The sequence below is a fragment of the Mytilus trossulus genome, chromosome 1, assembly GCF_036588685.1.
Source record: "Mytilus trossulus isolate FHL-02 chromosome 1, PNRI_Mtr1.1.1.hap1, whole genome shotgun sequence".
Classification (NCBI taxonomy): domain Eukaryota; kingdom Metazoa; phylum Mollusca; class Bivalvia; order Mytilida; family Mytilidae; genus Mytilus; species Mytilus trossulus.
Window position 1 is genome coordinate 4941002 of NC_086373.1, and position 15799 is coordinate 4956800.

At 33.2% G+C, this 15799-nt stretch overlaps 9 non-coding genes across 9 annotated transcripts; all 9 read right to left on the reverse strand.

The window, feature by feature from the left end:
• Positions 1–6139: 6139 nt before the first annotated feature.
• Positions 6140–6258, reverse strand: LOC134699764 (5S ribosomal RNA). The gene has a single exon (XR_010103662.1). It is a non-coding gene; the product is annotated as a 5S ribosomal RNA (ribosomal RNA).
• A 143-nt stretch (positions 6259–6401) lies between these two features.
• LOC134699779 (5S ribosomal RNA) lies at positions 6402–6520 on the reverse strand. The gene has a single exon (XR_010103670.1). It is a non-coding gene; the product is annotated as a 5S ribosomal RNA (ribosomal RNA).
• A 1961-nt stretch (positions 6521–8481) lies between these two features.
• Positions 8482–8600, reverse strand: LOC134699786 (5S ribosomal RNA). Its single transcript, XR_010103672.1, has one exon. It is a non-coding gene; the product is annotated as a 5S ribosomal RNA (ribosomal RNA).
• A 143-nt stretch (positions 8601–8743) lies between these two features.
• Positions 8744–8862, reverse strand: LOC134699794 (5S ribosomal RNA). The gene has a single exon (XR_010103674.1). It is a non-coding gene; the product is annotated as a 5S ribosomal RNA (ribosomal RNA).
• Positions 8863–10823: 1961 nt separating this feature from the next.
• Positions 10824–10942, reverse strand: LOC134699800 (5S ribosomal RNA). Its single transcript, XR_010103676.1, has one exon. It is a non-coding gene; the product is annotated as a 5S ribosomal RNA (ribosomal RNA).
• Positions 10943–11085: 143 nt separating this feature from the next.
• LOC134699806 (5S ribosomal RNA) lies at positions 11086–11204 on the reverse strand. Its single transcript, XR_010103678.1, has one exon. It is a non-coding gene; the product is annotated as a 5S ribosomal RNA (ribosomal RNA).
• Positions 11205–13165: 1961 nt separating this feature from the next.
• Positions 13166–13284, reverse strand: LOC134699812 (5S ribosomal RNA). Its single transcript, XR_010103680.1, has one exon. It is a non-coding gene; the product is annotated as a 5S ribosomal RNA (ribosomal RNA).
• Positions 13285–13427: 143 nt separating this feature from the next.
• LOC134699820 (5S ribosomal RNA) lies at positions 13428–13546 on the reverse strand. Its single transcript, XR_010103681.1, has one exon. It is a non-coding gene; the product is annotated as a 5S ribosomal RNA (ribosomal RNA).
• A 1961-nt stretch (positions 13547–15507) lies between these two features.
• LOC134699828 (5S ribosomal RNA) lies at positions 15508–15626 on the reverse strand. Its single transcript, XR_010103682.1, has one exon. It is a non-coding gene; the product is annotated as a 5S ribosomal RNA (ribosomal RNA).
• Positions 15627–15799: the final 173 nt, after the last annotated feature.

Consider the following 15799-nt stretch of genomic DNA (forward strand, 5'->3'; position numbering starts at 1 on the left):
AAAGATGTTTGTTCAATGGTATATAACCAGTTCTTAATTTAAAAATTAGTCTTTCTCTGTATCTGGACATTTTTGGTATTTTTATGTCAAAATTAATTTTTGGACTTATTTGATACATTGCTCTATCTTTCTCTTTATCCCATTCTTCTTGCCACATTTTTTTCATTAAATTTTTACACAATGTTTTAAAATCATCTTTGAACAACGGTACAAAGATATAAATATTTTGAAAACTTAATGCCTGTTTAGCATGAAAATCAGCCAACTCATTGCCTTGTATTCCTACATGACTTGGTATCCATTCAAAAATTATATTTGTACCTGAATGATACAATGATCTTAGTAAAAAATGAATGTCAAGTAAGAATTGATTTCTTATCTTGTTTAAAGGTATTTTCAGTGCTTGAAGCGCTGATAAAGAGTCTACAAAAATCACAACGTTAAAAGGTAAAAAGTCTTGTAACCATGATATACATAAATAAATTGCTGTCAATTCACACATAAAAATAGAAAGGTGATTGTTCAACTTAAATCCCTTATTGATTTTTAACTCTGGAATGACAAAGGCACAACCAGCATTGCTATTTGGATCTTTTGACCCGTCAGTGAATACTTTTAAATGGTGTTTATATTGAGTATCTATCATGATATTGGCTTCACTTTTAATTAAATGGGGTAAATCCTTTTTAGAAATGTAATCTTTTAAATACGTGTTTACTATAGGTACTGTAAAATGCCATGGGGGGATTGGACTTTCTCTATATATAACTACATTATTTTCTGAAAAATTATTTCCTTTTAGAGTATCTTTTGCAATTAATGTAAATGGTTTACGTTTAACAGTTTTACTATAAAATTCAAAAGTAGCAGTATCTTGAATTGATTTTTTGGCTGGATGGTTGTTTTCGAAAGTAGAAATATTTAAATATGATTTTGTTATTAACGCTTTTCTTCTGATTTCGTAAGGAGGGTCTCCCATTTCCACCTGAAGTGCTTTTAATGAAGCTGACTTCATAGAACCTGTACATAAACGTAGAGATTGTGTTTGTACCTTATCTAAAATTTTCTTAATAGATGCAGAGGCTGTATTGTAAACCTCACAACCATAGTCAATTTTTGATCTTATTAAAGCAATATAAATTTTTCTTAGAGTATAACTTGTTGCTCCCCATTTCGTTCCCGTTAAAAGTTTCATACAGTTTAAAATTTTTGTACATCTTGTATTAATATACTGAACATGACTATTCCAAGTAAGATATCTATCAAAAATAATTCCAAGAAATTTAACTTCTTTAACAACTTCTAAAATGTGATTTCCTATTTTTAATATAATATTATTACAATTTGATTTCCTAGAAAAAATAACTGTGACTGTTTTTGAAGGTGAAAGTAAAAAACCCCAATTTGAGCACCATTTGCTTATACTATTCAAGTCTTCTTGAATTTTTTTTTGTAAAAATTTTAATGATGGTCCAGATTTCCAAATTGCCCCATCATCTGCAAATTGTGACATTTCACAATTTTTTAAACAGTCTGACATGTCATTAACCATAATGTTAAAAAGCGTTGGACTTATACAACTTCCCTGGGGGGTACCATTTTCTAAAACAAAAATATCTGAAAAAGTGTTGTTTATCTTAACCTGCAATACTCTATCTGAGAGAAAATTATTAACATAAGCAAGCATGTTGCCTTTAAGACCCATTTTTTTCATTTTTTTTAATAAACCATGTTTCCATAACATATCGAAAGCTTTTTGGAAATCAATAAATATTCCAACTAATATGTGTTTTTTAGCAAAAGATTTCTGTATTGCATTTTCTAGACGTATACATTGCTGTATCGTACTTTTATTTTTTCTATAACCGTTTTGATTCGGGTTAAATATATTATTTTTTTCCAGAAACCATGTTAATCTGTTGTTAACCATTTTTTCCATTATCTTATTAAAATTAGAAGTTAATGCAATAGGTCTATATGATAATGGATCACTGGGATCTTTACCATGTTTAAAACTAGGAATAATTGTTGAATGTTTCCATTCATTTGGAAGTTCTTGTAACATCCAAATTTTATTAATAAATAGTAAAAATATGCTTAAGGTTTTATTAGATAAATGGCGAAACATACTATAAGTTGTTCTATCTTTTCCCGGCGAGCTATCATTAGTATCAGCTATTGCATCTTTAAATTCTTGCAATGTAAATTTTTCATTAAAACAATCTGTATTAATTTTGTAATATTCAATAAAATCATTTATCTCTTCTTTTTCTGTTTTAGTCTTAAATTCTTTGAAGTCGTTATTGTAATTTGATGTACTACTGACTTTGCAGTAATTTTCTGCAAATACGTTTGCTTTTTCTTTCGTATCTGTAATAAATCTATTAAAATATTTCAGAATAGGAATGTTTGTCCTAGTACTTATCTTCCCTAACATCTTTTTTACATTATGCCATAGATCTGAAATATTATTATTACAATTGAGACTAGTACAGTAATTTGACCAATGGTTGTCCTGTGTATCTTTTAATACTTTTTTACAAAATCTTTCTTTATCTTTATAAATTTTAAAATCATTGCCATTTCCAGTATGTCTTGCTCTATTTCTAGCTTTGTTTCTAGCTTTTATAGCTGAAGTACATTCCTTTGTCCACCAAGGAACACAAGGTTTGTTTGTTTTATGAAATTTCTTAATAGGAATATGGGTACATGCTATATTAATCAATTCAGTGGTTAATGTATTGTTAGTTTGCTGTATATCATCTGTAATTAAATTCTCTGTAAATTTAATGTCACATTCTTTCGTGAAGCTTTTCCAATTTGCTCTCTTAAAATTCCATTTAGGGGAGAAATCACTGTTGTAATCACCAATATATATATTAGAATCAATGTACACACAAAAATGATCACTTCCAAAGGTGGAATGTTGATCTACCAACCAATTAATTTTTTGTCCAATATTAGGACTACAAAAAGTCAGATCTAAACATGATGTTTCTAAATTAATCGGATTCAGTCTTGTTCCTGATCCTTCGTTTAAAAGACATATATTATTATCTTGAATACACTTAAAAAGTTCTCTACCTTTAGTATCGATTCTTTTCCCCCATAATGTATGGTGAGCATTAAAGTCACCACATAATATGTATTCTGTTGTAATTTGACTAAGAAGAGTATCATAGTCTTCATATTTAGTGTCTAATTTAGGGTCATATAAATTAAGTATCAGTAATTTCTTACTATTATGTATAATATAAATTGCAGAAGTTTCAAATGTACTCTGAAAATCAACTGTACTATAGTTAATATATTGTTTAACATAAATGGCTGTTCCACCTCTGTTAACACCTCGACTTGAGAATGTTGCGAGTGTGTAACCTGGTATTTCAGGGTAATCTTTTTCGAGATTACAAAAAGTTTCTTGAAAACATAAAATATTTGGCGTATCTTTAATATTGTTTAAGTGCCATATAAACTCCGGTATGTGTGACCGAATTCCCTGACAGTTCCAATGTGCCAAACTAAGTTGTAAAGCCATGAGTATGATTAAAGTATACATTATAATTGACATGAATGTAAATAGTATATATTTCATTATTAAATACAAGTATAAATAAAACTTAGTTTATTAATGTAAGTTTATCTAGTATATATTCTTGGTTAACGTGTACACCAAGCAATTCTAATACCATGTCAGCTACAACACTGACTTTTTGTTCATTATCAGATAATGTTGGAACCTGTATTGCTGTCATAATTATTAAGAGAATAAAATTGTCAAACTCTGTGAGCTGTTGAAATAAGCCCTTTGTTAGAGAAATCTTTTCATGCTCTTTAGGAAGGTTTTCCTTTTTACCCTGTAAAGGATTTTGTTTTGACTCTTTAAGAACATGTGTTCTTGCTTCTTTAACTGAGCATTTTTCTTTACACACTCTTTTTATTATTTTTTCATTTTGTATTTTCTTTGGGCAATCTTTACTCGTAGCTGGGTGGTCACCGTTGCAATTTGCACATTTAGCCTTAACTTTACACTCCCTATCTTTATGGTCTTCCCCACACCTTACACATTTTACACTATTTCTACATTCTCTTTGCATATGTCCAAAACCCTGACATTTAAAACATTGAGTTGGTTTTGGAACAAAGAGTTTTGTTTTGTGACTCTTAAAACCTATCAACACTCTGGATGGTAACTCTGTTGTGTTAAAAAACAGTTTTAGAGTTTTTGACGGAACCCTAGTTTTAGTATTAATGTCATAATATGTTAGTCTCTGAAATCGACTGACCTGTTGTTTCTCTAGAATGTCCTGTAAATCTGATTCTTCTATATCAAGTGAAACATTGTAAATACAACCTATAGTAGTGTTCAGCGATTTAGGCTGAAACACATTTACTGACCATTGTCCTAGATGTGTAAGTTTGGACAATTGATTGAACTGGTGTTTATCAAAACAAACAACCATTAAATGACCAGTTCTTGTTGCCCCGAGCTCTTTTACAATACCTACAGAAGAACTCATTAGTTTTTGTATTTGTATTGGATTTTTTAATCCAAGTTTTTCGTCTCTATTAGAAACTATTAACACATATTTTTTAGGCTGTTTTGGACTATTAATTAGTCTTTTAACGGGGGCCCTTTTTACAGTATCCTGTAACACACTACTATAAGAGTCGTGTTGTTGACTGTTAACACGTTTCCTTTTACTTTTTTGATATTGCCATGGGTCTTGGCCAATATCTGATTCACTCTCTAATTCTGATGTTTCTGAACCTGTATCCATATTAATTAAATTTTGGGACATATAAGTTCTGTCCATAACTTTTTCATGGAGACCATCAATAAATCGTTCTATCACAGTAATGTCTTCTGAATCAGACATACTTAAATTACCAAACTACTACTCCCTATTGGAGAAGAAGCGTGACTAAATATATATATAAAAAAAAAAAAAAAAAAAAAAAAAAAAATAGTAGAAAATTTTTTGAACCTAAGTTTACACAACCTGTATATAAATATCTTAATGTAATATCTAAATAAATAGCTGAAATATCTGAAATATCAATGCCTGTACATAAAGTAAGAAACTAAGTTTACATATAAATAACAATCAGTGCTCAGTAACTAAATGCATGTGTGTGACACCATTGGACTCACTACCAATGATATCACCGACAGTGTGTAATTATCAAACTAACGCGGACCTCGACGAGAGCACCCTTAAACTTTCATGACAATCTAATTCAAACAGATCGACAAGAAAATCTGTGTGCTTGTTCGACAAGTTTTAATCATTTGTTTCAAATAAATTGTACTTTTTGTTATATAAATGATACACGAAAATTTTCAGCAGGAATTTATCTTTCAGAATATGTCATAAGAATTAAACAAAATACCACGAGTGAAGAAATATTTACGATTAATGTACAACTTGTCAATTTCACTCGTGCGATTCTTCATCAGAAAACGTGTTGTATTATTTCACAAAAACTAGATTGTGCCGTAAAAATGATATAAATTTGTAGTAAAATCATTTCTTTATATGTTTTTGCTTTCAGATATACACAGAAATAAAGAGACTTCCCAGAAATTTAGATTTTGCCTTCGATATGAAAGCACACAAAGATGGCAAACTTCGAAACCGGGACTTCCTTGACCGAGATGAAAGACGTTTCAAATATTCGAAGTTTTTACTGGAACTTTACAAACTATAATTATTATTTATTGTTTATTATTTGTTTTTGCTATAATGAATTTTTGCTAATTAGAATCCTTTCAGAAAAAATGTGAATCATATAAGCCCTGGTCAAAAAGAAAGAGGCGATTTCAAATGACGACAAATGGCGGATACCATATTATCACAGACGACCTTTCAAAGACCTAATTTAAAAATATATATATAGCCACATGCATGTGTAAGGAGTGGAATTCTTAAGTGTATATAACTTGACGTGCATGTATTTCACTTAAAAATATTTCAACATGCAGATGGGTATTGAAAACTAAATAAATTTATGAATGATTTATTTTCTGTTTTCTTCATTGATAGCTAAATACATTGAATATTACATCCAAATAAATTAGTAAAAAAAATATTGAACCATTATGTTTGGTAGGAATACAAAATTATACGTAAAAAAATGTCTACAACACCCGGTATTCCCAGGCGGTCACCCATCCAAGTACTAACCGGGCTCGACGTTGCTTAACTTCGGTGATCGGACGAGAACCGGTGTTTTCAACGTGATATGGTCGTAGACACAGAAGTGTTAAAATTTTTGATATATAAGGTTAGGTAGTAGCATTTTTGTCAAAAATTTATATATAATATTTTTTTTCAGAAGCAAAACTTTACACTAATTATATGTTTGTTAGAAATGCAAAATTATAAGAACACAAAAAATGTCTACAACACCCGGTATTCCCAGGCGGTCACCCATCCAAGTACTAACCGGGCTCGACGTTGCTTAACTTCGGTGATCGGACGAGAACCGGTGTTTTCAACGTGATATGGTCGTAGACACAGAAGTGTTAAATTTTTTGATATATAAAGTTAGGAAGTAGCAATTTTGAACAGATCAAGAATTTGTATAAAAAGATTTTTTTTCGGGTTTAAGATAGAAGCAAAACTAAATATTTACTGCACGATCCAGAGTGGAAGATAGTAAAACTTAGCAAGTTCACATGTAGTAGAAATAAATTGCAGAGAAGAAAGAGAGATTTAGAAAATGGGACAAGCTATATTTTATTTGTGACTAATACCATGCAACAATTTCAGATTCTTTTTGAAAAATTTTGGTAGCCCTTAAAAGGGCTGTTTAAGCTTTAAAAGCATCATGCTTCCTTCATTTACTTCTTCTTTGGTGTCTTTGCCTTCTTTGGTTTAGCTGCAGCCTTTGTCTTCTTGGGAGATTTTGTGGCTTTCTTTGCAGATTTGGCAGCAGGTTTTGCAGCAGGTTTCTTTGCAGCTGGCTTCTTTGCTTTTGGTTTAGCTGCTTTCTTTTCACCTGCTGGTTTCTTTGCTGCAGGTTTCTTTGCGGCAGTCTTTTTGGTAGGTGTCTTTGCCTTCTTTGGCTTGGCTGCTTTAGGTTTAACTACTTTCTTTGCTGGTTTCTTAGCTGGTTTAGCTACTTCCCCAATCTTAAAGCTTCCAGAAGCGCCGGTACCCTTCGACTGTTTCAAGCTATTGCTCTTCACTCCTGATTTCAGAGCTAACTTCAAGTGAGTGTTGACTGTTTTTGCATCGCTACCAACGCTGAAGTTTGCTAAGATATACTTGAGGATGGCTTGACGGCTGGAGCCTCCACGCTCTTTCAAAGCAGATATAGCCTTTCCGACCATCTCGCTGTATTTTGGATGAGTAGCTACTTTCTTTGGTTTAGCTGCAGCTTTCTTCTTTGGTGACTTAGCTGGGGTCTTTACTACTGGTGCTGGTGCGTCAGACATTTTGCGGCTTTGGTTGTTGAACGATGTGTGCGAATGAACGACAGATTACAATGATATGCAAAAATCACCGACAGTGTGTAATTATCAAACTAACGCGGACCTCGACGAGAGCACCCTTAAACTTTCATGACAATCTAATTCAAACAGATCGACAAGAAAATCTGTGTGCTTGTTCGACAAGTTTTAATCATTTGTTTCAAATAAATTGTACTTTTTGTTATATAAATGATACACGAAAATTTTCAGCAGGAATTTATCTTTCAGAATATGTCATAAGAATTAAACAAAATACCACGAGTGAAGAAATATTTACGATTAATGTACAACTTGTCAATTTCACTCGTGCGATTCTTCATCAGAAAACGTGTTGTATTATTTCACAAAAACTAGATTGTGCCGTAAAAATGATATAAATTTGTAGTAAAATCATTTCTTTATATGTTTTTGCTTTCAGATATACACAGAAATAAAGAGACTTCCCAGAAATTTAGATTTTGCCTTCGATATGAAAGCACACAAAGATGGCAAACTTCGAAACCGGGACTTCCTTGACCGAGATGAAAGACGTTTCAAATATTCGAAGTTTTTACTGGAACTTTACAAACTATAATTATTATTTATTGTTTATTATTTGTTTTTGCTATAATGAATTTTTGCTAATTAGAATCCTTTCAGAAAAAATGTGAATCATATAAGCCCTGGTCAAAAAGAAAGAGGCGATTTCAAATGACGACAAATGGCGGATACCATATTATCACAGACGACCTTTCAAAGACCTAATTTAAAAATATATATATAGCCACATGCATGTGTAAGGAGTGGAATTCTTAAGTGTATATAACTTGACGTGCATGTATTTCACTTAAAAATATTTCAACATGCAGATGGGTATTGAAAACTAAATAAATTTATGAATGATTTATTTTCTGTTTTCTTCATTGATAGCTAAATACATTGAATATTACATCCAAATAAATTAGTAAAAAAAATATTGAACCATTATGTTTGGTAGGAATACAAAATTATACGTAAAAAAATGTCTACAACACCCGGTATTCCCAGGCGGTCACCCATCCAAGTACTAACCGGGCTCGACGTTGCTTAACTTCGGTGATCGGACGAGAACCGGTGTTTTCAACGTGATATGGTCGTAGACACAGAAGTGTTAAAATTTTTGATATATAAGGTTAGGTAGTAGCATTTTTGTCAAAAATTTATATATAATATTTTTTTTCAGAAGCAAAACTTTACACTAATTATATGTTTGTTAGAAATGCAAAATTATAAGAACACAAAAAATGTCTACAACACCCGGTATTCCCAGGCGGTCACCCATCCAAGTACTAACCGGGCTCGACGTTGCTTAACTTCGGTGATCGGACGAGAACCGGTGTTTTCAACGTGATATGGTCGTAGACACAGAAGTGTTAAATTTTTTGATATATAAAGTTAGGAAGTAGCAATTTTGAACAGATCAAGAATTTGTATAAAAAGATTTTTTTTCGGGTTTAAGATAGAAGCAAAACTAAATATTTACTGCACGATCCAGAGTGGAAGATAGTAAAACTTAGCAAGTTCACATGTAGTAGAAATAAATTGCAGAGAAGAAAGAGAGATTTAGAAAATGGGACAAGCTATATTTTATTTGTGACTAATACCATGCAACAATTTCAGATTCTTTTTGAAAAATTTTGGTAGCCCTTAAAAGGGCTGTTTAAGCTTTAAAAGCATCATGCTTCCTTCATTTACTTCTTCTTTGGTGTCTTTGCCTTCTTTGGTTTAGCTGCAGCCTTTGTCTTCTTGGGAGATTTTGTGGCTTTCTTTGCAGATTTGGCAGCAGGTTTTGCAGCAGGTTTCTTTGCAGCTGGCTTCTTTGCTTTTGGTTTAGCTGCTTTCTTTTCACCTGCTGGTTTCTTTGCTGCAGGTTTCTTTGCGGCAGTCTTTTTGGTAGGTGTCTTTGCCTTCTTTGGCTTGGCTGCTTTAGGTTTAACTACTTTCTTTGCTGGTTTCTTAGCTGGTTTAGCTACTTCCCCAATCTTAAAGCTTCCAGAAGCGCCGGTACCCTTCGACTGTTTCAAGCTATTGCTCTTCACTCCTGATTTCAGAGCTAACTTCAAGTGAGTGTTGACTGTTTTTGCATCGCTACCAACGCTGAAGTTTGCTAAGATATACTTGAGGATGGCTTGACGGCTGGAGCCTCCACGCTCTTTCAAAGCAGATATAGCCTTTCCGACCATCTCGCTGTATTTTGGATGAGTAGCTACTTTCTTTGGTTTAGCTGCAGCTTTCTTCTTTGGTGACTTAGCTGGGGTCTTTACTACTGGTGCTGGTGCGTCAGACATTTTGCGGCTTTGGTTGTTGAACGATGTGTGCGAATGAACGACAGATTACAATGATATGCAAAAATCACCGACAGTGTGTAATTATCAAACTAACGCGGACCTCGACGAGAGCACCCTTAAACTTTCATGACAATCTAATTCAAACAGATCGACAAGAAAATCTGTGTGCTTGTTCGACAAGTTTTAATCATTTGTTTCAAATAAATTGTACTTTTTGTTATATAAATGATACACGAAAATTTTCAGCAGGAATTTATCTTTCAGAATATGTCATAAGAATTAAACAAAATACCACGAGTGAAGAAATATTTACGATTAATGTACAACTTGTCAATTTCACTCGTGCGATTCTTCATCAGAAAACGTGTTGTATTATTTCACAAAAACTAGATTGTGCCGTAAAAATGATATAAATTTGTAGTAAAATCATTTCTTTATATGTTTTTGCTTTCAGATATACACAGAAATAAAGAGACTTCCCAGAAATTTAGATTTTGCCTTCGATATGAAAGCACACAAAGATGGCAAACTTCGAAACCGGGACTTCCTTGACCGAGATGAAAGACGTTTCAAATATTCGAAGTTTTTACTGGAACTTTACAAACTATAATTATTATTTATTGTTTATTATTTGTTTTTGCTATAATGAATTTTTGCTAATTAGAATCCTTTCAGAAAAAATGTGAATCATATAAGCCCTGGTCAAAAAGAAAGAGGCGATTTCAAATGACGACAAATGGCGGATACCATATTATCACAGACGACCTTTCAAAGACCTAATTTAAAAATATATATATAGCCACATGCATGTGTAAGGAGTGGAATTCTTAAGTGTATATAACTTGACGTGCATGTATTTCACTTAAAAATATTTCAACATGCAGATGGGTATTGAAAACTAAATAAATTTATGAATGATTTATTTTCTGTTTTCTTCATTGATAGCTAAATACATTGAATATTACATCCAAATAAATTAGTAAAAAAAATATTGAACCATTATGTTTGGTAGGAATACAAAATTATACGTAAAAAAATGTCTACAACACCCGGTATTCCCAGGCGGTCACCCATCCAAGTACTAACCGGGCTCGACGTTGCTTAACTTCGGTGATCGGACGAGAACCGGTGTTTTCAACGTGATATGGTCGTAGACACAGAAGTGTTAAAATTTTTGATATATAAGGTTAGGTAGTAGCATTTTTGTCAAAAATTTATATATAATATTTTTTTTCAGAAGCAAAACTTTACACTAATTATATGTTTGTTAGAAATGCAAAATTATAAGAACACAAAAAATGTCTACAACACCCGGTATTCCCAGGCGGTCACCCATCCAAGTACTAACCGGGCTCGACGTTGCTTAACTTCGGTGATCGGACGAGAACCGGTGTTTTCAACGTGATATGGTCGTAGACACAGAAGTGTTAAATTTTTTGATATATAAAGTTAGGAAGTAGCAATTTTGAACAGATCAAGAATTTGTATAAAAAGATTTTTTTTCGGGTTTAAGATAGAAGCAAAACTAAATATTTACTGCACGATCCAGAGTGGAAGATAGTAAAACTTAGCAAGTTCACATGTAGTAGAAATAAATTGCAGAGAAGAAAGAGAGATTTAGAAAATGGGACAAGCTATATTTTATTTGTGACTAATACCATGCAACAATTTCAGATTCTTTTTGAAAAATTTTGGTAGCCCTTAAAAGGGCTGTTTAAGCTTTAAAAGCATCATGCTTCCTTCATTTACTTCTTCTTTGGTGTCTTTGCCTTCTTTGGTTTAGCTGCAGCCTTTGTCTTCTTGGGAGATTTTGTGGCTTTCTTTGCAGATTTGGCAGCAGGTTTTGCAGCAGGTTTCTTTGCAGCTGGCTTCTTTGCTTTTGGTTTAGCTGCTTTCTTTTCACCTGCTGGTTTCTTTGCTGCAGGTTTCTTTGCGGCAGTCTTTTTGGTAGGTGTCTTTGCCTTCTTTGGCTTGGCTGCTTTAGGTTTAACTACTTTCTTTGCTGGTTTCTTAGCTGGTTTAGCTACTTCCCCAATCTTAAAGCTTCCAGAAGCGCCGGTACCCTTCGACTGTTTCAAGCTATTGCTCTTCACTCCTGATTTCAGAGCTAACTTCAAGTGAGTGTTGACTGTTTTTGCATCGCTACCAACGCTGAAGTTTGCTAAGATATACTTGAGGATGGCTTGACGGCTGGAGCCTCCACGCTCTTTCAAAGCAGATATAGCCTTTCCGACCATCTCGCTGTATTTTGGATGAGTAGCTACTTTCTTTGGTTTAGCTGCAGCTTTCTTCTTTGGTGACTTAGCTGGGGTCTTTACTACTGGTGCTGGTGCGTCAGACATTTTGCGGCTTTGGTTGTTGAACGATGTGTGCGAATGAACGACAGATTACAATGATATGCAAAAATCACCGACAGTGTGTAATTATCAAACTAACGCGGACCTCGACGAGAGCACCCTTAAACTTTCATGACAATCTAATTCAAACAGATCGACAAGAAAATCTGTGTGCTTGTTCGACAAGTTTTAATCATTTGTTTCAAATAAATTGTACTTTTTGTTATATAAATGATACACGAAAATTTTCAGCAGGAATTTATCTTTCAGAATATGTCATAAGAATTAAACAAAATACCACGAGTGAAGAAATATTTACGATTAATGTACAACTTGTCAATTTCACTCGTGCGATTCTTCATCAGAAAACGTGTTGTATTATTTCACAAAAACTAGATTGTGCCGTAAAAATGATATAAATTTGTAGTAAAATCATTTCTTTATATGTTTTTGCTTTCAGATATACACAGAAATAAAGAGACTTCCCAGAAATTTAGATTTTGCCTTCGATATGAAAGCACACAAAGATGGCAAACTTCGAAACCGGGACTTCCTTGACCGAGATGAAAGACGTTTCAAATATTCGAAGTTTTTACTGGAACTTTACAAACTATAATTATTATTTATTGTTTATTATTTGTTTTTGCTATAATGAATTTTTGCTAATTAGAATCCTTTCAGAAAAAATGTGAATCATATAAGCCCTGGTCAAAAAGAAAGAGGCGATTTCAAATGACGACAAATGGCGGATACCATATTATCACAGACGACCTTTCAAAGACCTAATTTAAAAATATATATATAGCCACATGCATGTGTAAGGAGTGGAATTCTTAAGTGTATATAACTTGACGTGCATGTATTTCACTTAAAAATATTTCAACATGCAGATGGGTATTGAAAACTAAATAAATTTATGAATGATTTATTTTCTGTTTTCTTCATTGATAGCTAAATACATTGAATATTACATCCAAATAAATTAGTAAAAAAAATATTGAACCATTATGTTTGGTAGGAATACAAAATTATACGTAAAAAAATGTCTACAACACCCGGTATTCCCAGGCGGTCACCCATCCAAGTACTAACCGGGCTCGACGTTGCTTAACTTCGGTGATCGGACGAGAACCGGTGTTTTCAACGTGATATGGTCGTAGACACAGAAGTGTTAAAATTTTTGATATATAAGGTTAGGTAGTAGCATTTTTGTCAAAAATTTATATATAATATTTTTTTTCAGAAGCAAAACTTTACACTAATTATATGTTTGTTAGAAATGCAAAATTATAAGAACACAAAAAATGTCTACAACACCCGGTATTCCCAGGCGGTCACCCATCCAAGTACTAACCGGGCTCGACGTTGCTTAACTTCGGTGATCGGACGAGAACCGGTGTTTTCAACGTGATATGGTCGTAGACACAGAAGTGTTAAATTTTTTGATATATAAAGTTAGGAAGTAGCAATTTTGAACAGATCAAGAATTTGTATAAAAAGATTTTTTTTCGGGTTTAAGATAGAAGCAAAACTAAATATTTACTGCACGATCCAGAGTGGAAGATAGTAAAACTTAGCAAGTTCACATGTAGTAGAAATAAATTGCAGAGAAGAAAGAGAGATTTAGAAAATGGGACAAGCTATATTTTATTTGTGACTAATACCATGCAACAATTTCAGATTCTTTTTGAAAAATTTTGGTAGCCCTTAAAAGGGCTGTTTAAGCTTTAAAAGCATCATGCTTCCTTCATTTACTTCTTCTTTGGTGTCTTTGCCTTCTTTGGTTTAGCTGCAGCCTTTGTCTTCTTGGGAGATTTTGTGGCTTTCTTTGCAGATTTGGCAGCAGGTTTTGCAGCAGGTTTCTTTGCAGCTGGCTTCTTTGCTTTTGGTTTAGCTGCTTTCTTTTCACCTGCTGGTTTCTTTGCTGCAGGTTTCTTTGCGGCAGTCTTTTTGGTAGGTGTCTTTGCCTTCTTTGGCTTGGCTGCTTTAGGTTTAACTACTTTCTTTGCTGGTTTCTTAGCTGGTTTAGCTACTTCCCCAATCTTAAAGCTTCCAGAAGCGCCGGTACCCTTCGACTGTTTCAAGCTATTGCTCTTCACTCCTGATTTCAGAGCTAACTTCAAGTGAGTGTTGACTGTTTTTGCATCGCTACCAACGCTGAAGTTTGCTAAGATATACTTGAGGATGGCTTGACGGCTGGAGCCTCCACGCTCTTTCAAAGCAGATATAGCCTTTCCGACCATCTCGCTGTATTTTGGATGAGTAGCTACTTTCTTTGGTTTAGCTGCAGCTTTCTTCTTTGGTGACTTAGCTGGGGTCTTTACTACTGGTGCTGGTGCGTCAGACATTTTGCGGCTTTGGTTGTTGAACGATGTGTGCGAATGAACGACAGATTACAATGATATGCAAAAATCACCGACAGTGTGTAATTATCAAACTAACGCGGACCTCGACGAGAGCACCCTTAAACTTTCATGACAATCTAATTCAAACAGATCGACAAGAAAATCTGTGTGCTTGTTCGACAAGTTTTAATCATTTGTTTCAAATAAATTGTACTTTTTGTTATATAAATGATACACGAAAATTTTCAGCAGGAATTTATCTTTCAGAATATGTCATAAGAATTAAACAAAATACCACGAGTGAAGAAATATTTACGATTAATGTACAACTTGTCAATTTCACTCGTGCGATTCTTCATCAGAAAACGTGTTGTATTATTTCACAAAAACTAGATTGTGCCGTAAAAATGATATAAATTTGTAGTAAAATCATTTCTTTATATGTTTTTGCTTTCAGATATACACAGAAATAAAGAGACTTCCCAGAAATTTAGATTTTGCCTTCGATATGAAAGCACACAAAGATGGCAAACTTCGAAACCGGGACTTCCTTGACCGAGATGAAAGACGTTTCAAATATTCGAAGTTTTTACTGGAACTTTACAAACTATAATTATTATTTATTGTTTATTATTTGTTTTTGCTATAATGAATTTTTGCTAATTAGAATCCTTTCAGAAAAAATGTGAATCATATAAGCCCTGGTCAAAAAGAAAGAGGCGATTTCAAATGACGACAAATGGCGGATACCATATTATCACAGACGACCTTTCAAAGACCTAATTTAAAAATATATATATAGCCACATGCATGTGTAAGGAGTGGAATTCTTAAGTGTATATAACTTGACGTGCATGTATTTCACTTAAAAATATTTCAACATGCAGATGGGTATTGAAAACTAAATAAATTTATGAATGATTTATTTTCTGTTTTCTTCATTGATAGCTAAATACATTGAATATTACATCCAAATAAATTAGTAAAAAAAATATTGAACCATTATGTTTGGTAGGAATACAAAATTATACGTAAAAAAATGTCTACAACACCCGGTATTCCCAGGCGGTCACCCATCCAAGTACTAACCGGGCTCGACGTTGCTTAACTTCGGTGATCGGACGAGAACCGGTGTTTTCAACGTGATATGGTCGTAGACACAGAAGTGTTAAAATTTTTGATATATAAGGTTAGGTAGTAGCATTTTTGTCAAAAATTTATATATAATATTTTTTTTCAGAAGCAAAACTTTACACTAATTATATGTTTGTTAGAAATGCAAAATTATAAGAACACAAAAAATGTCTACAACACCCGGTATTCCCAGGCGGT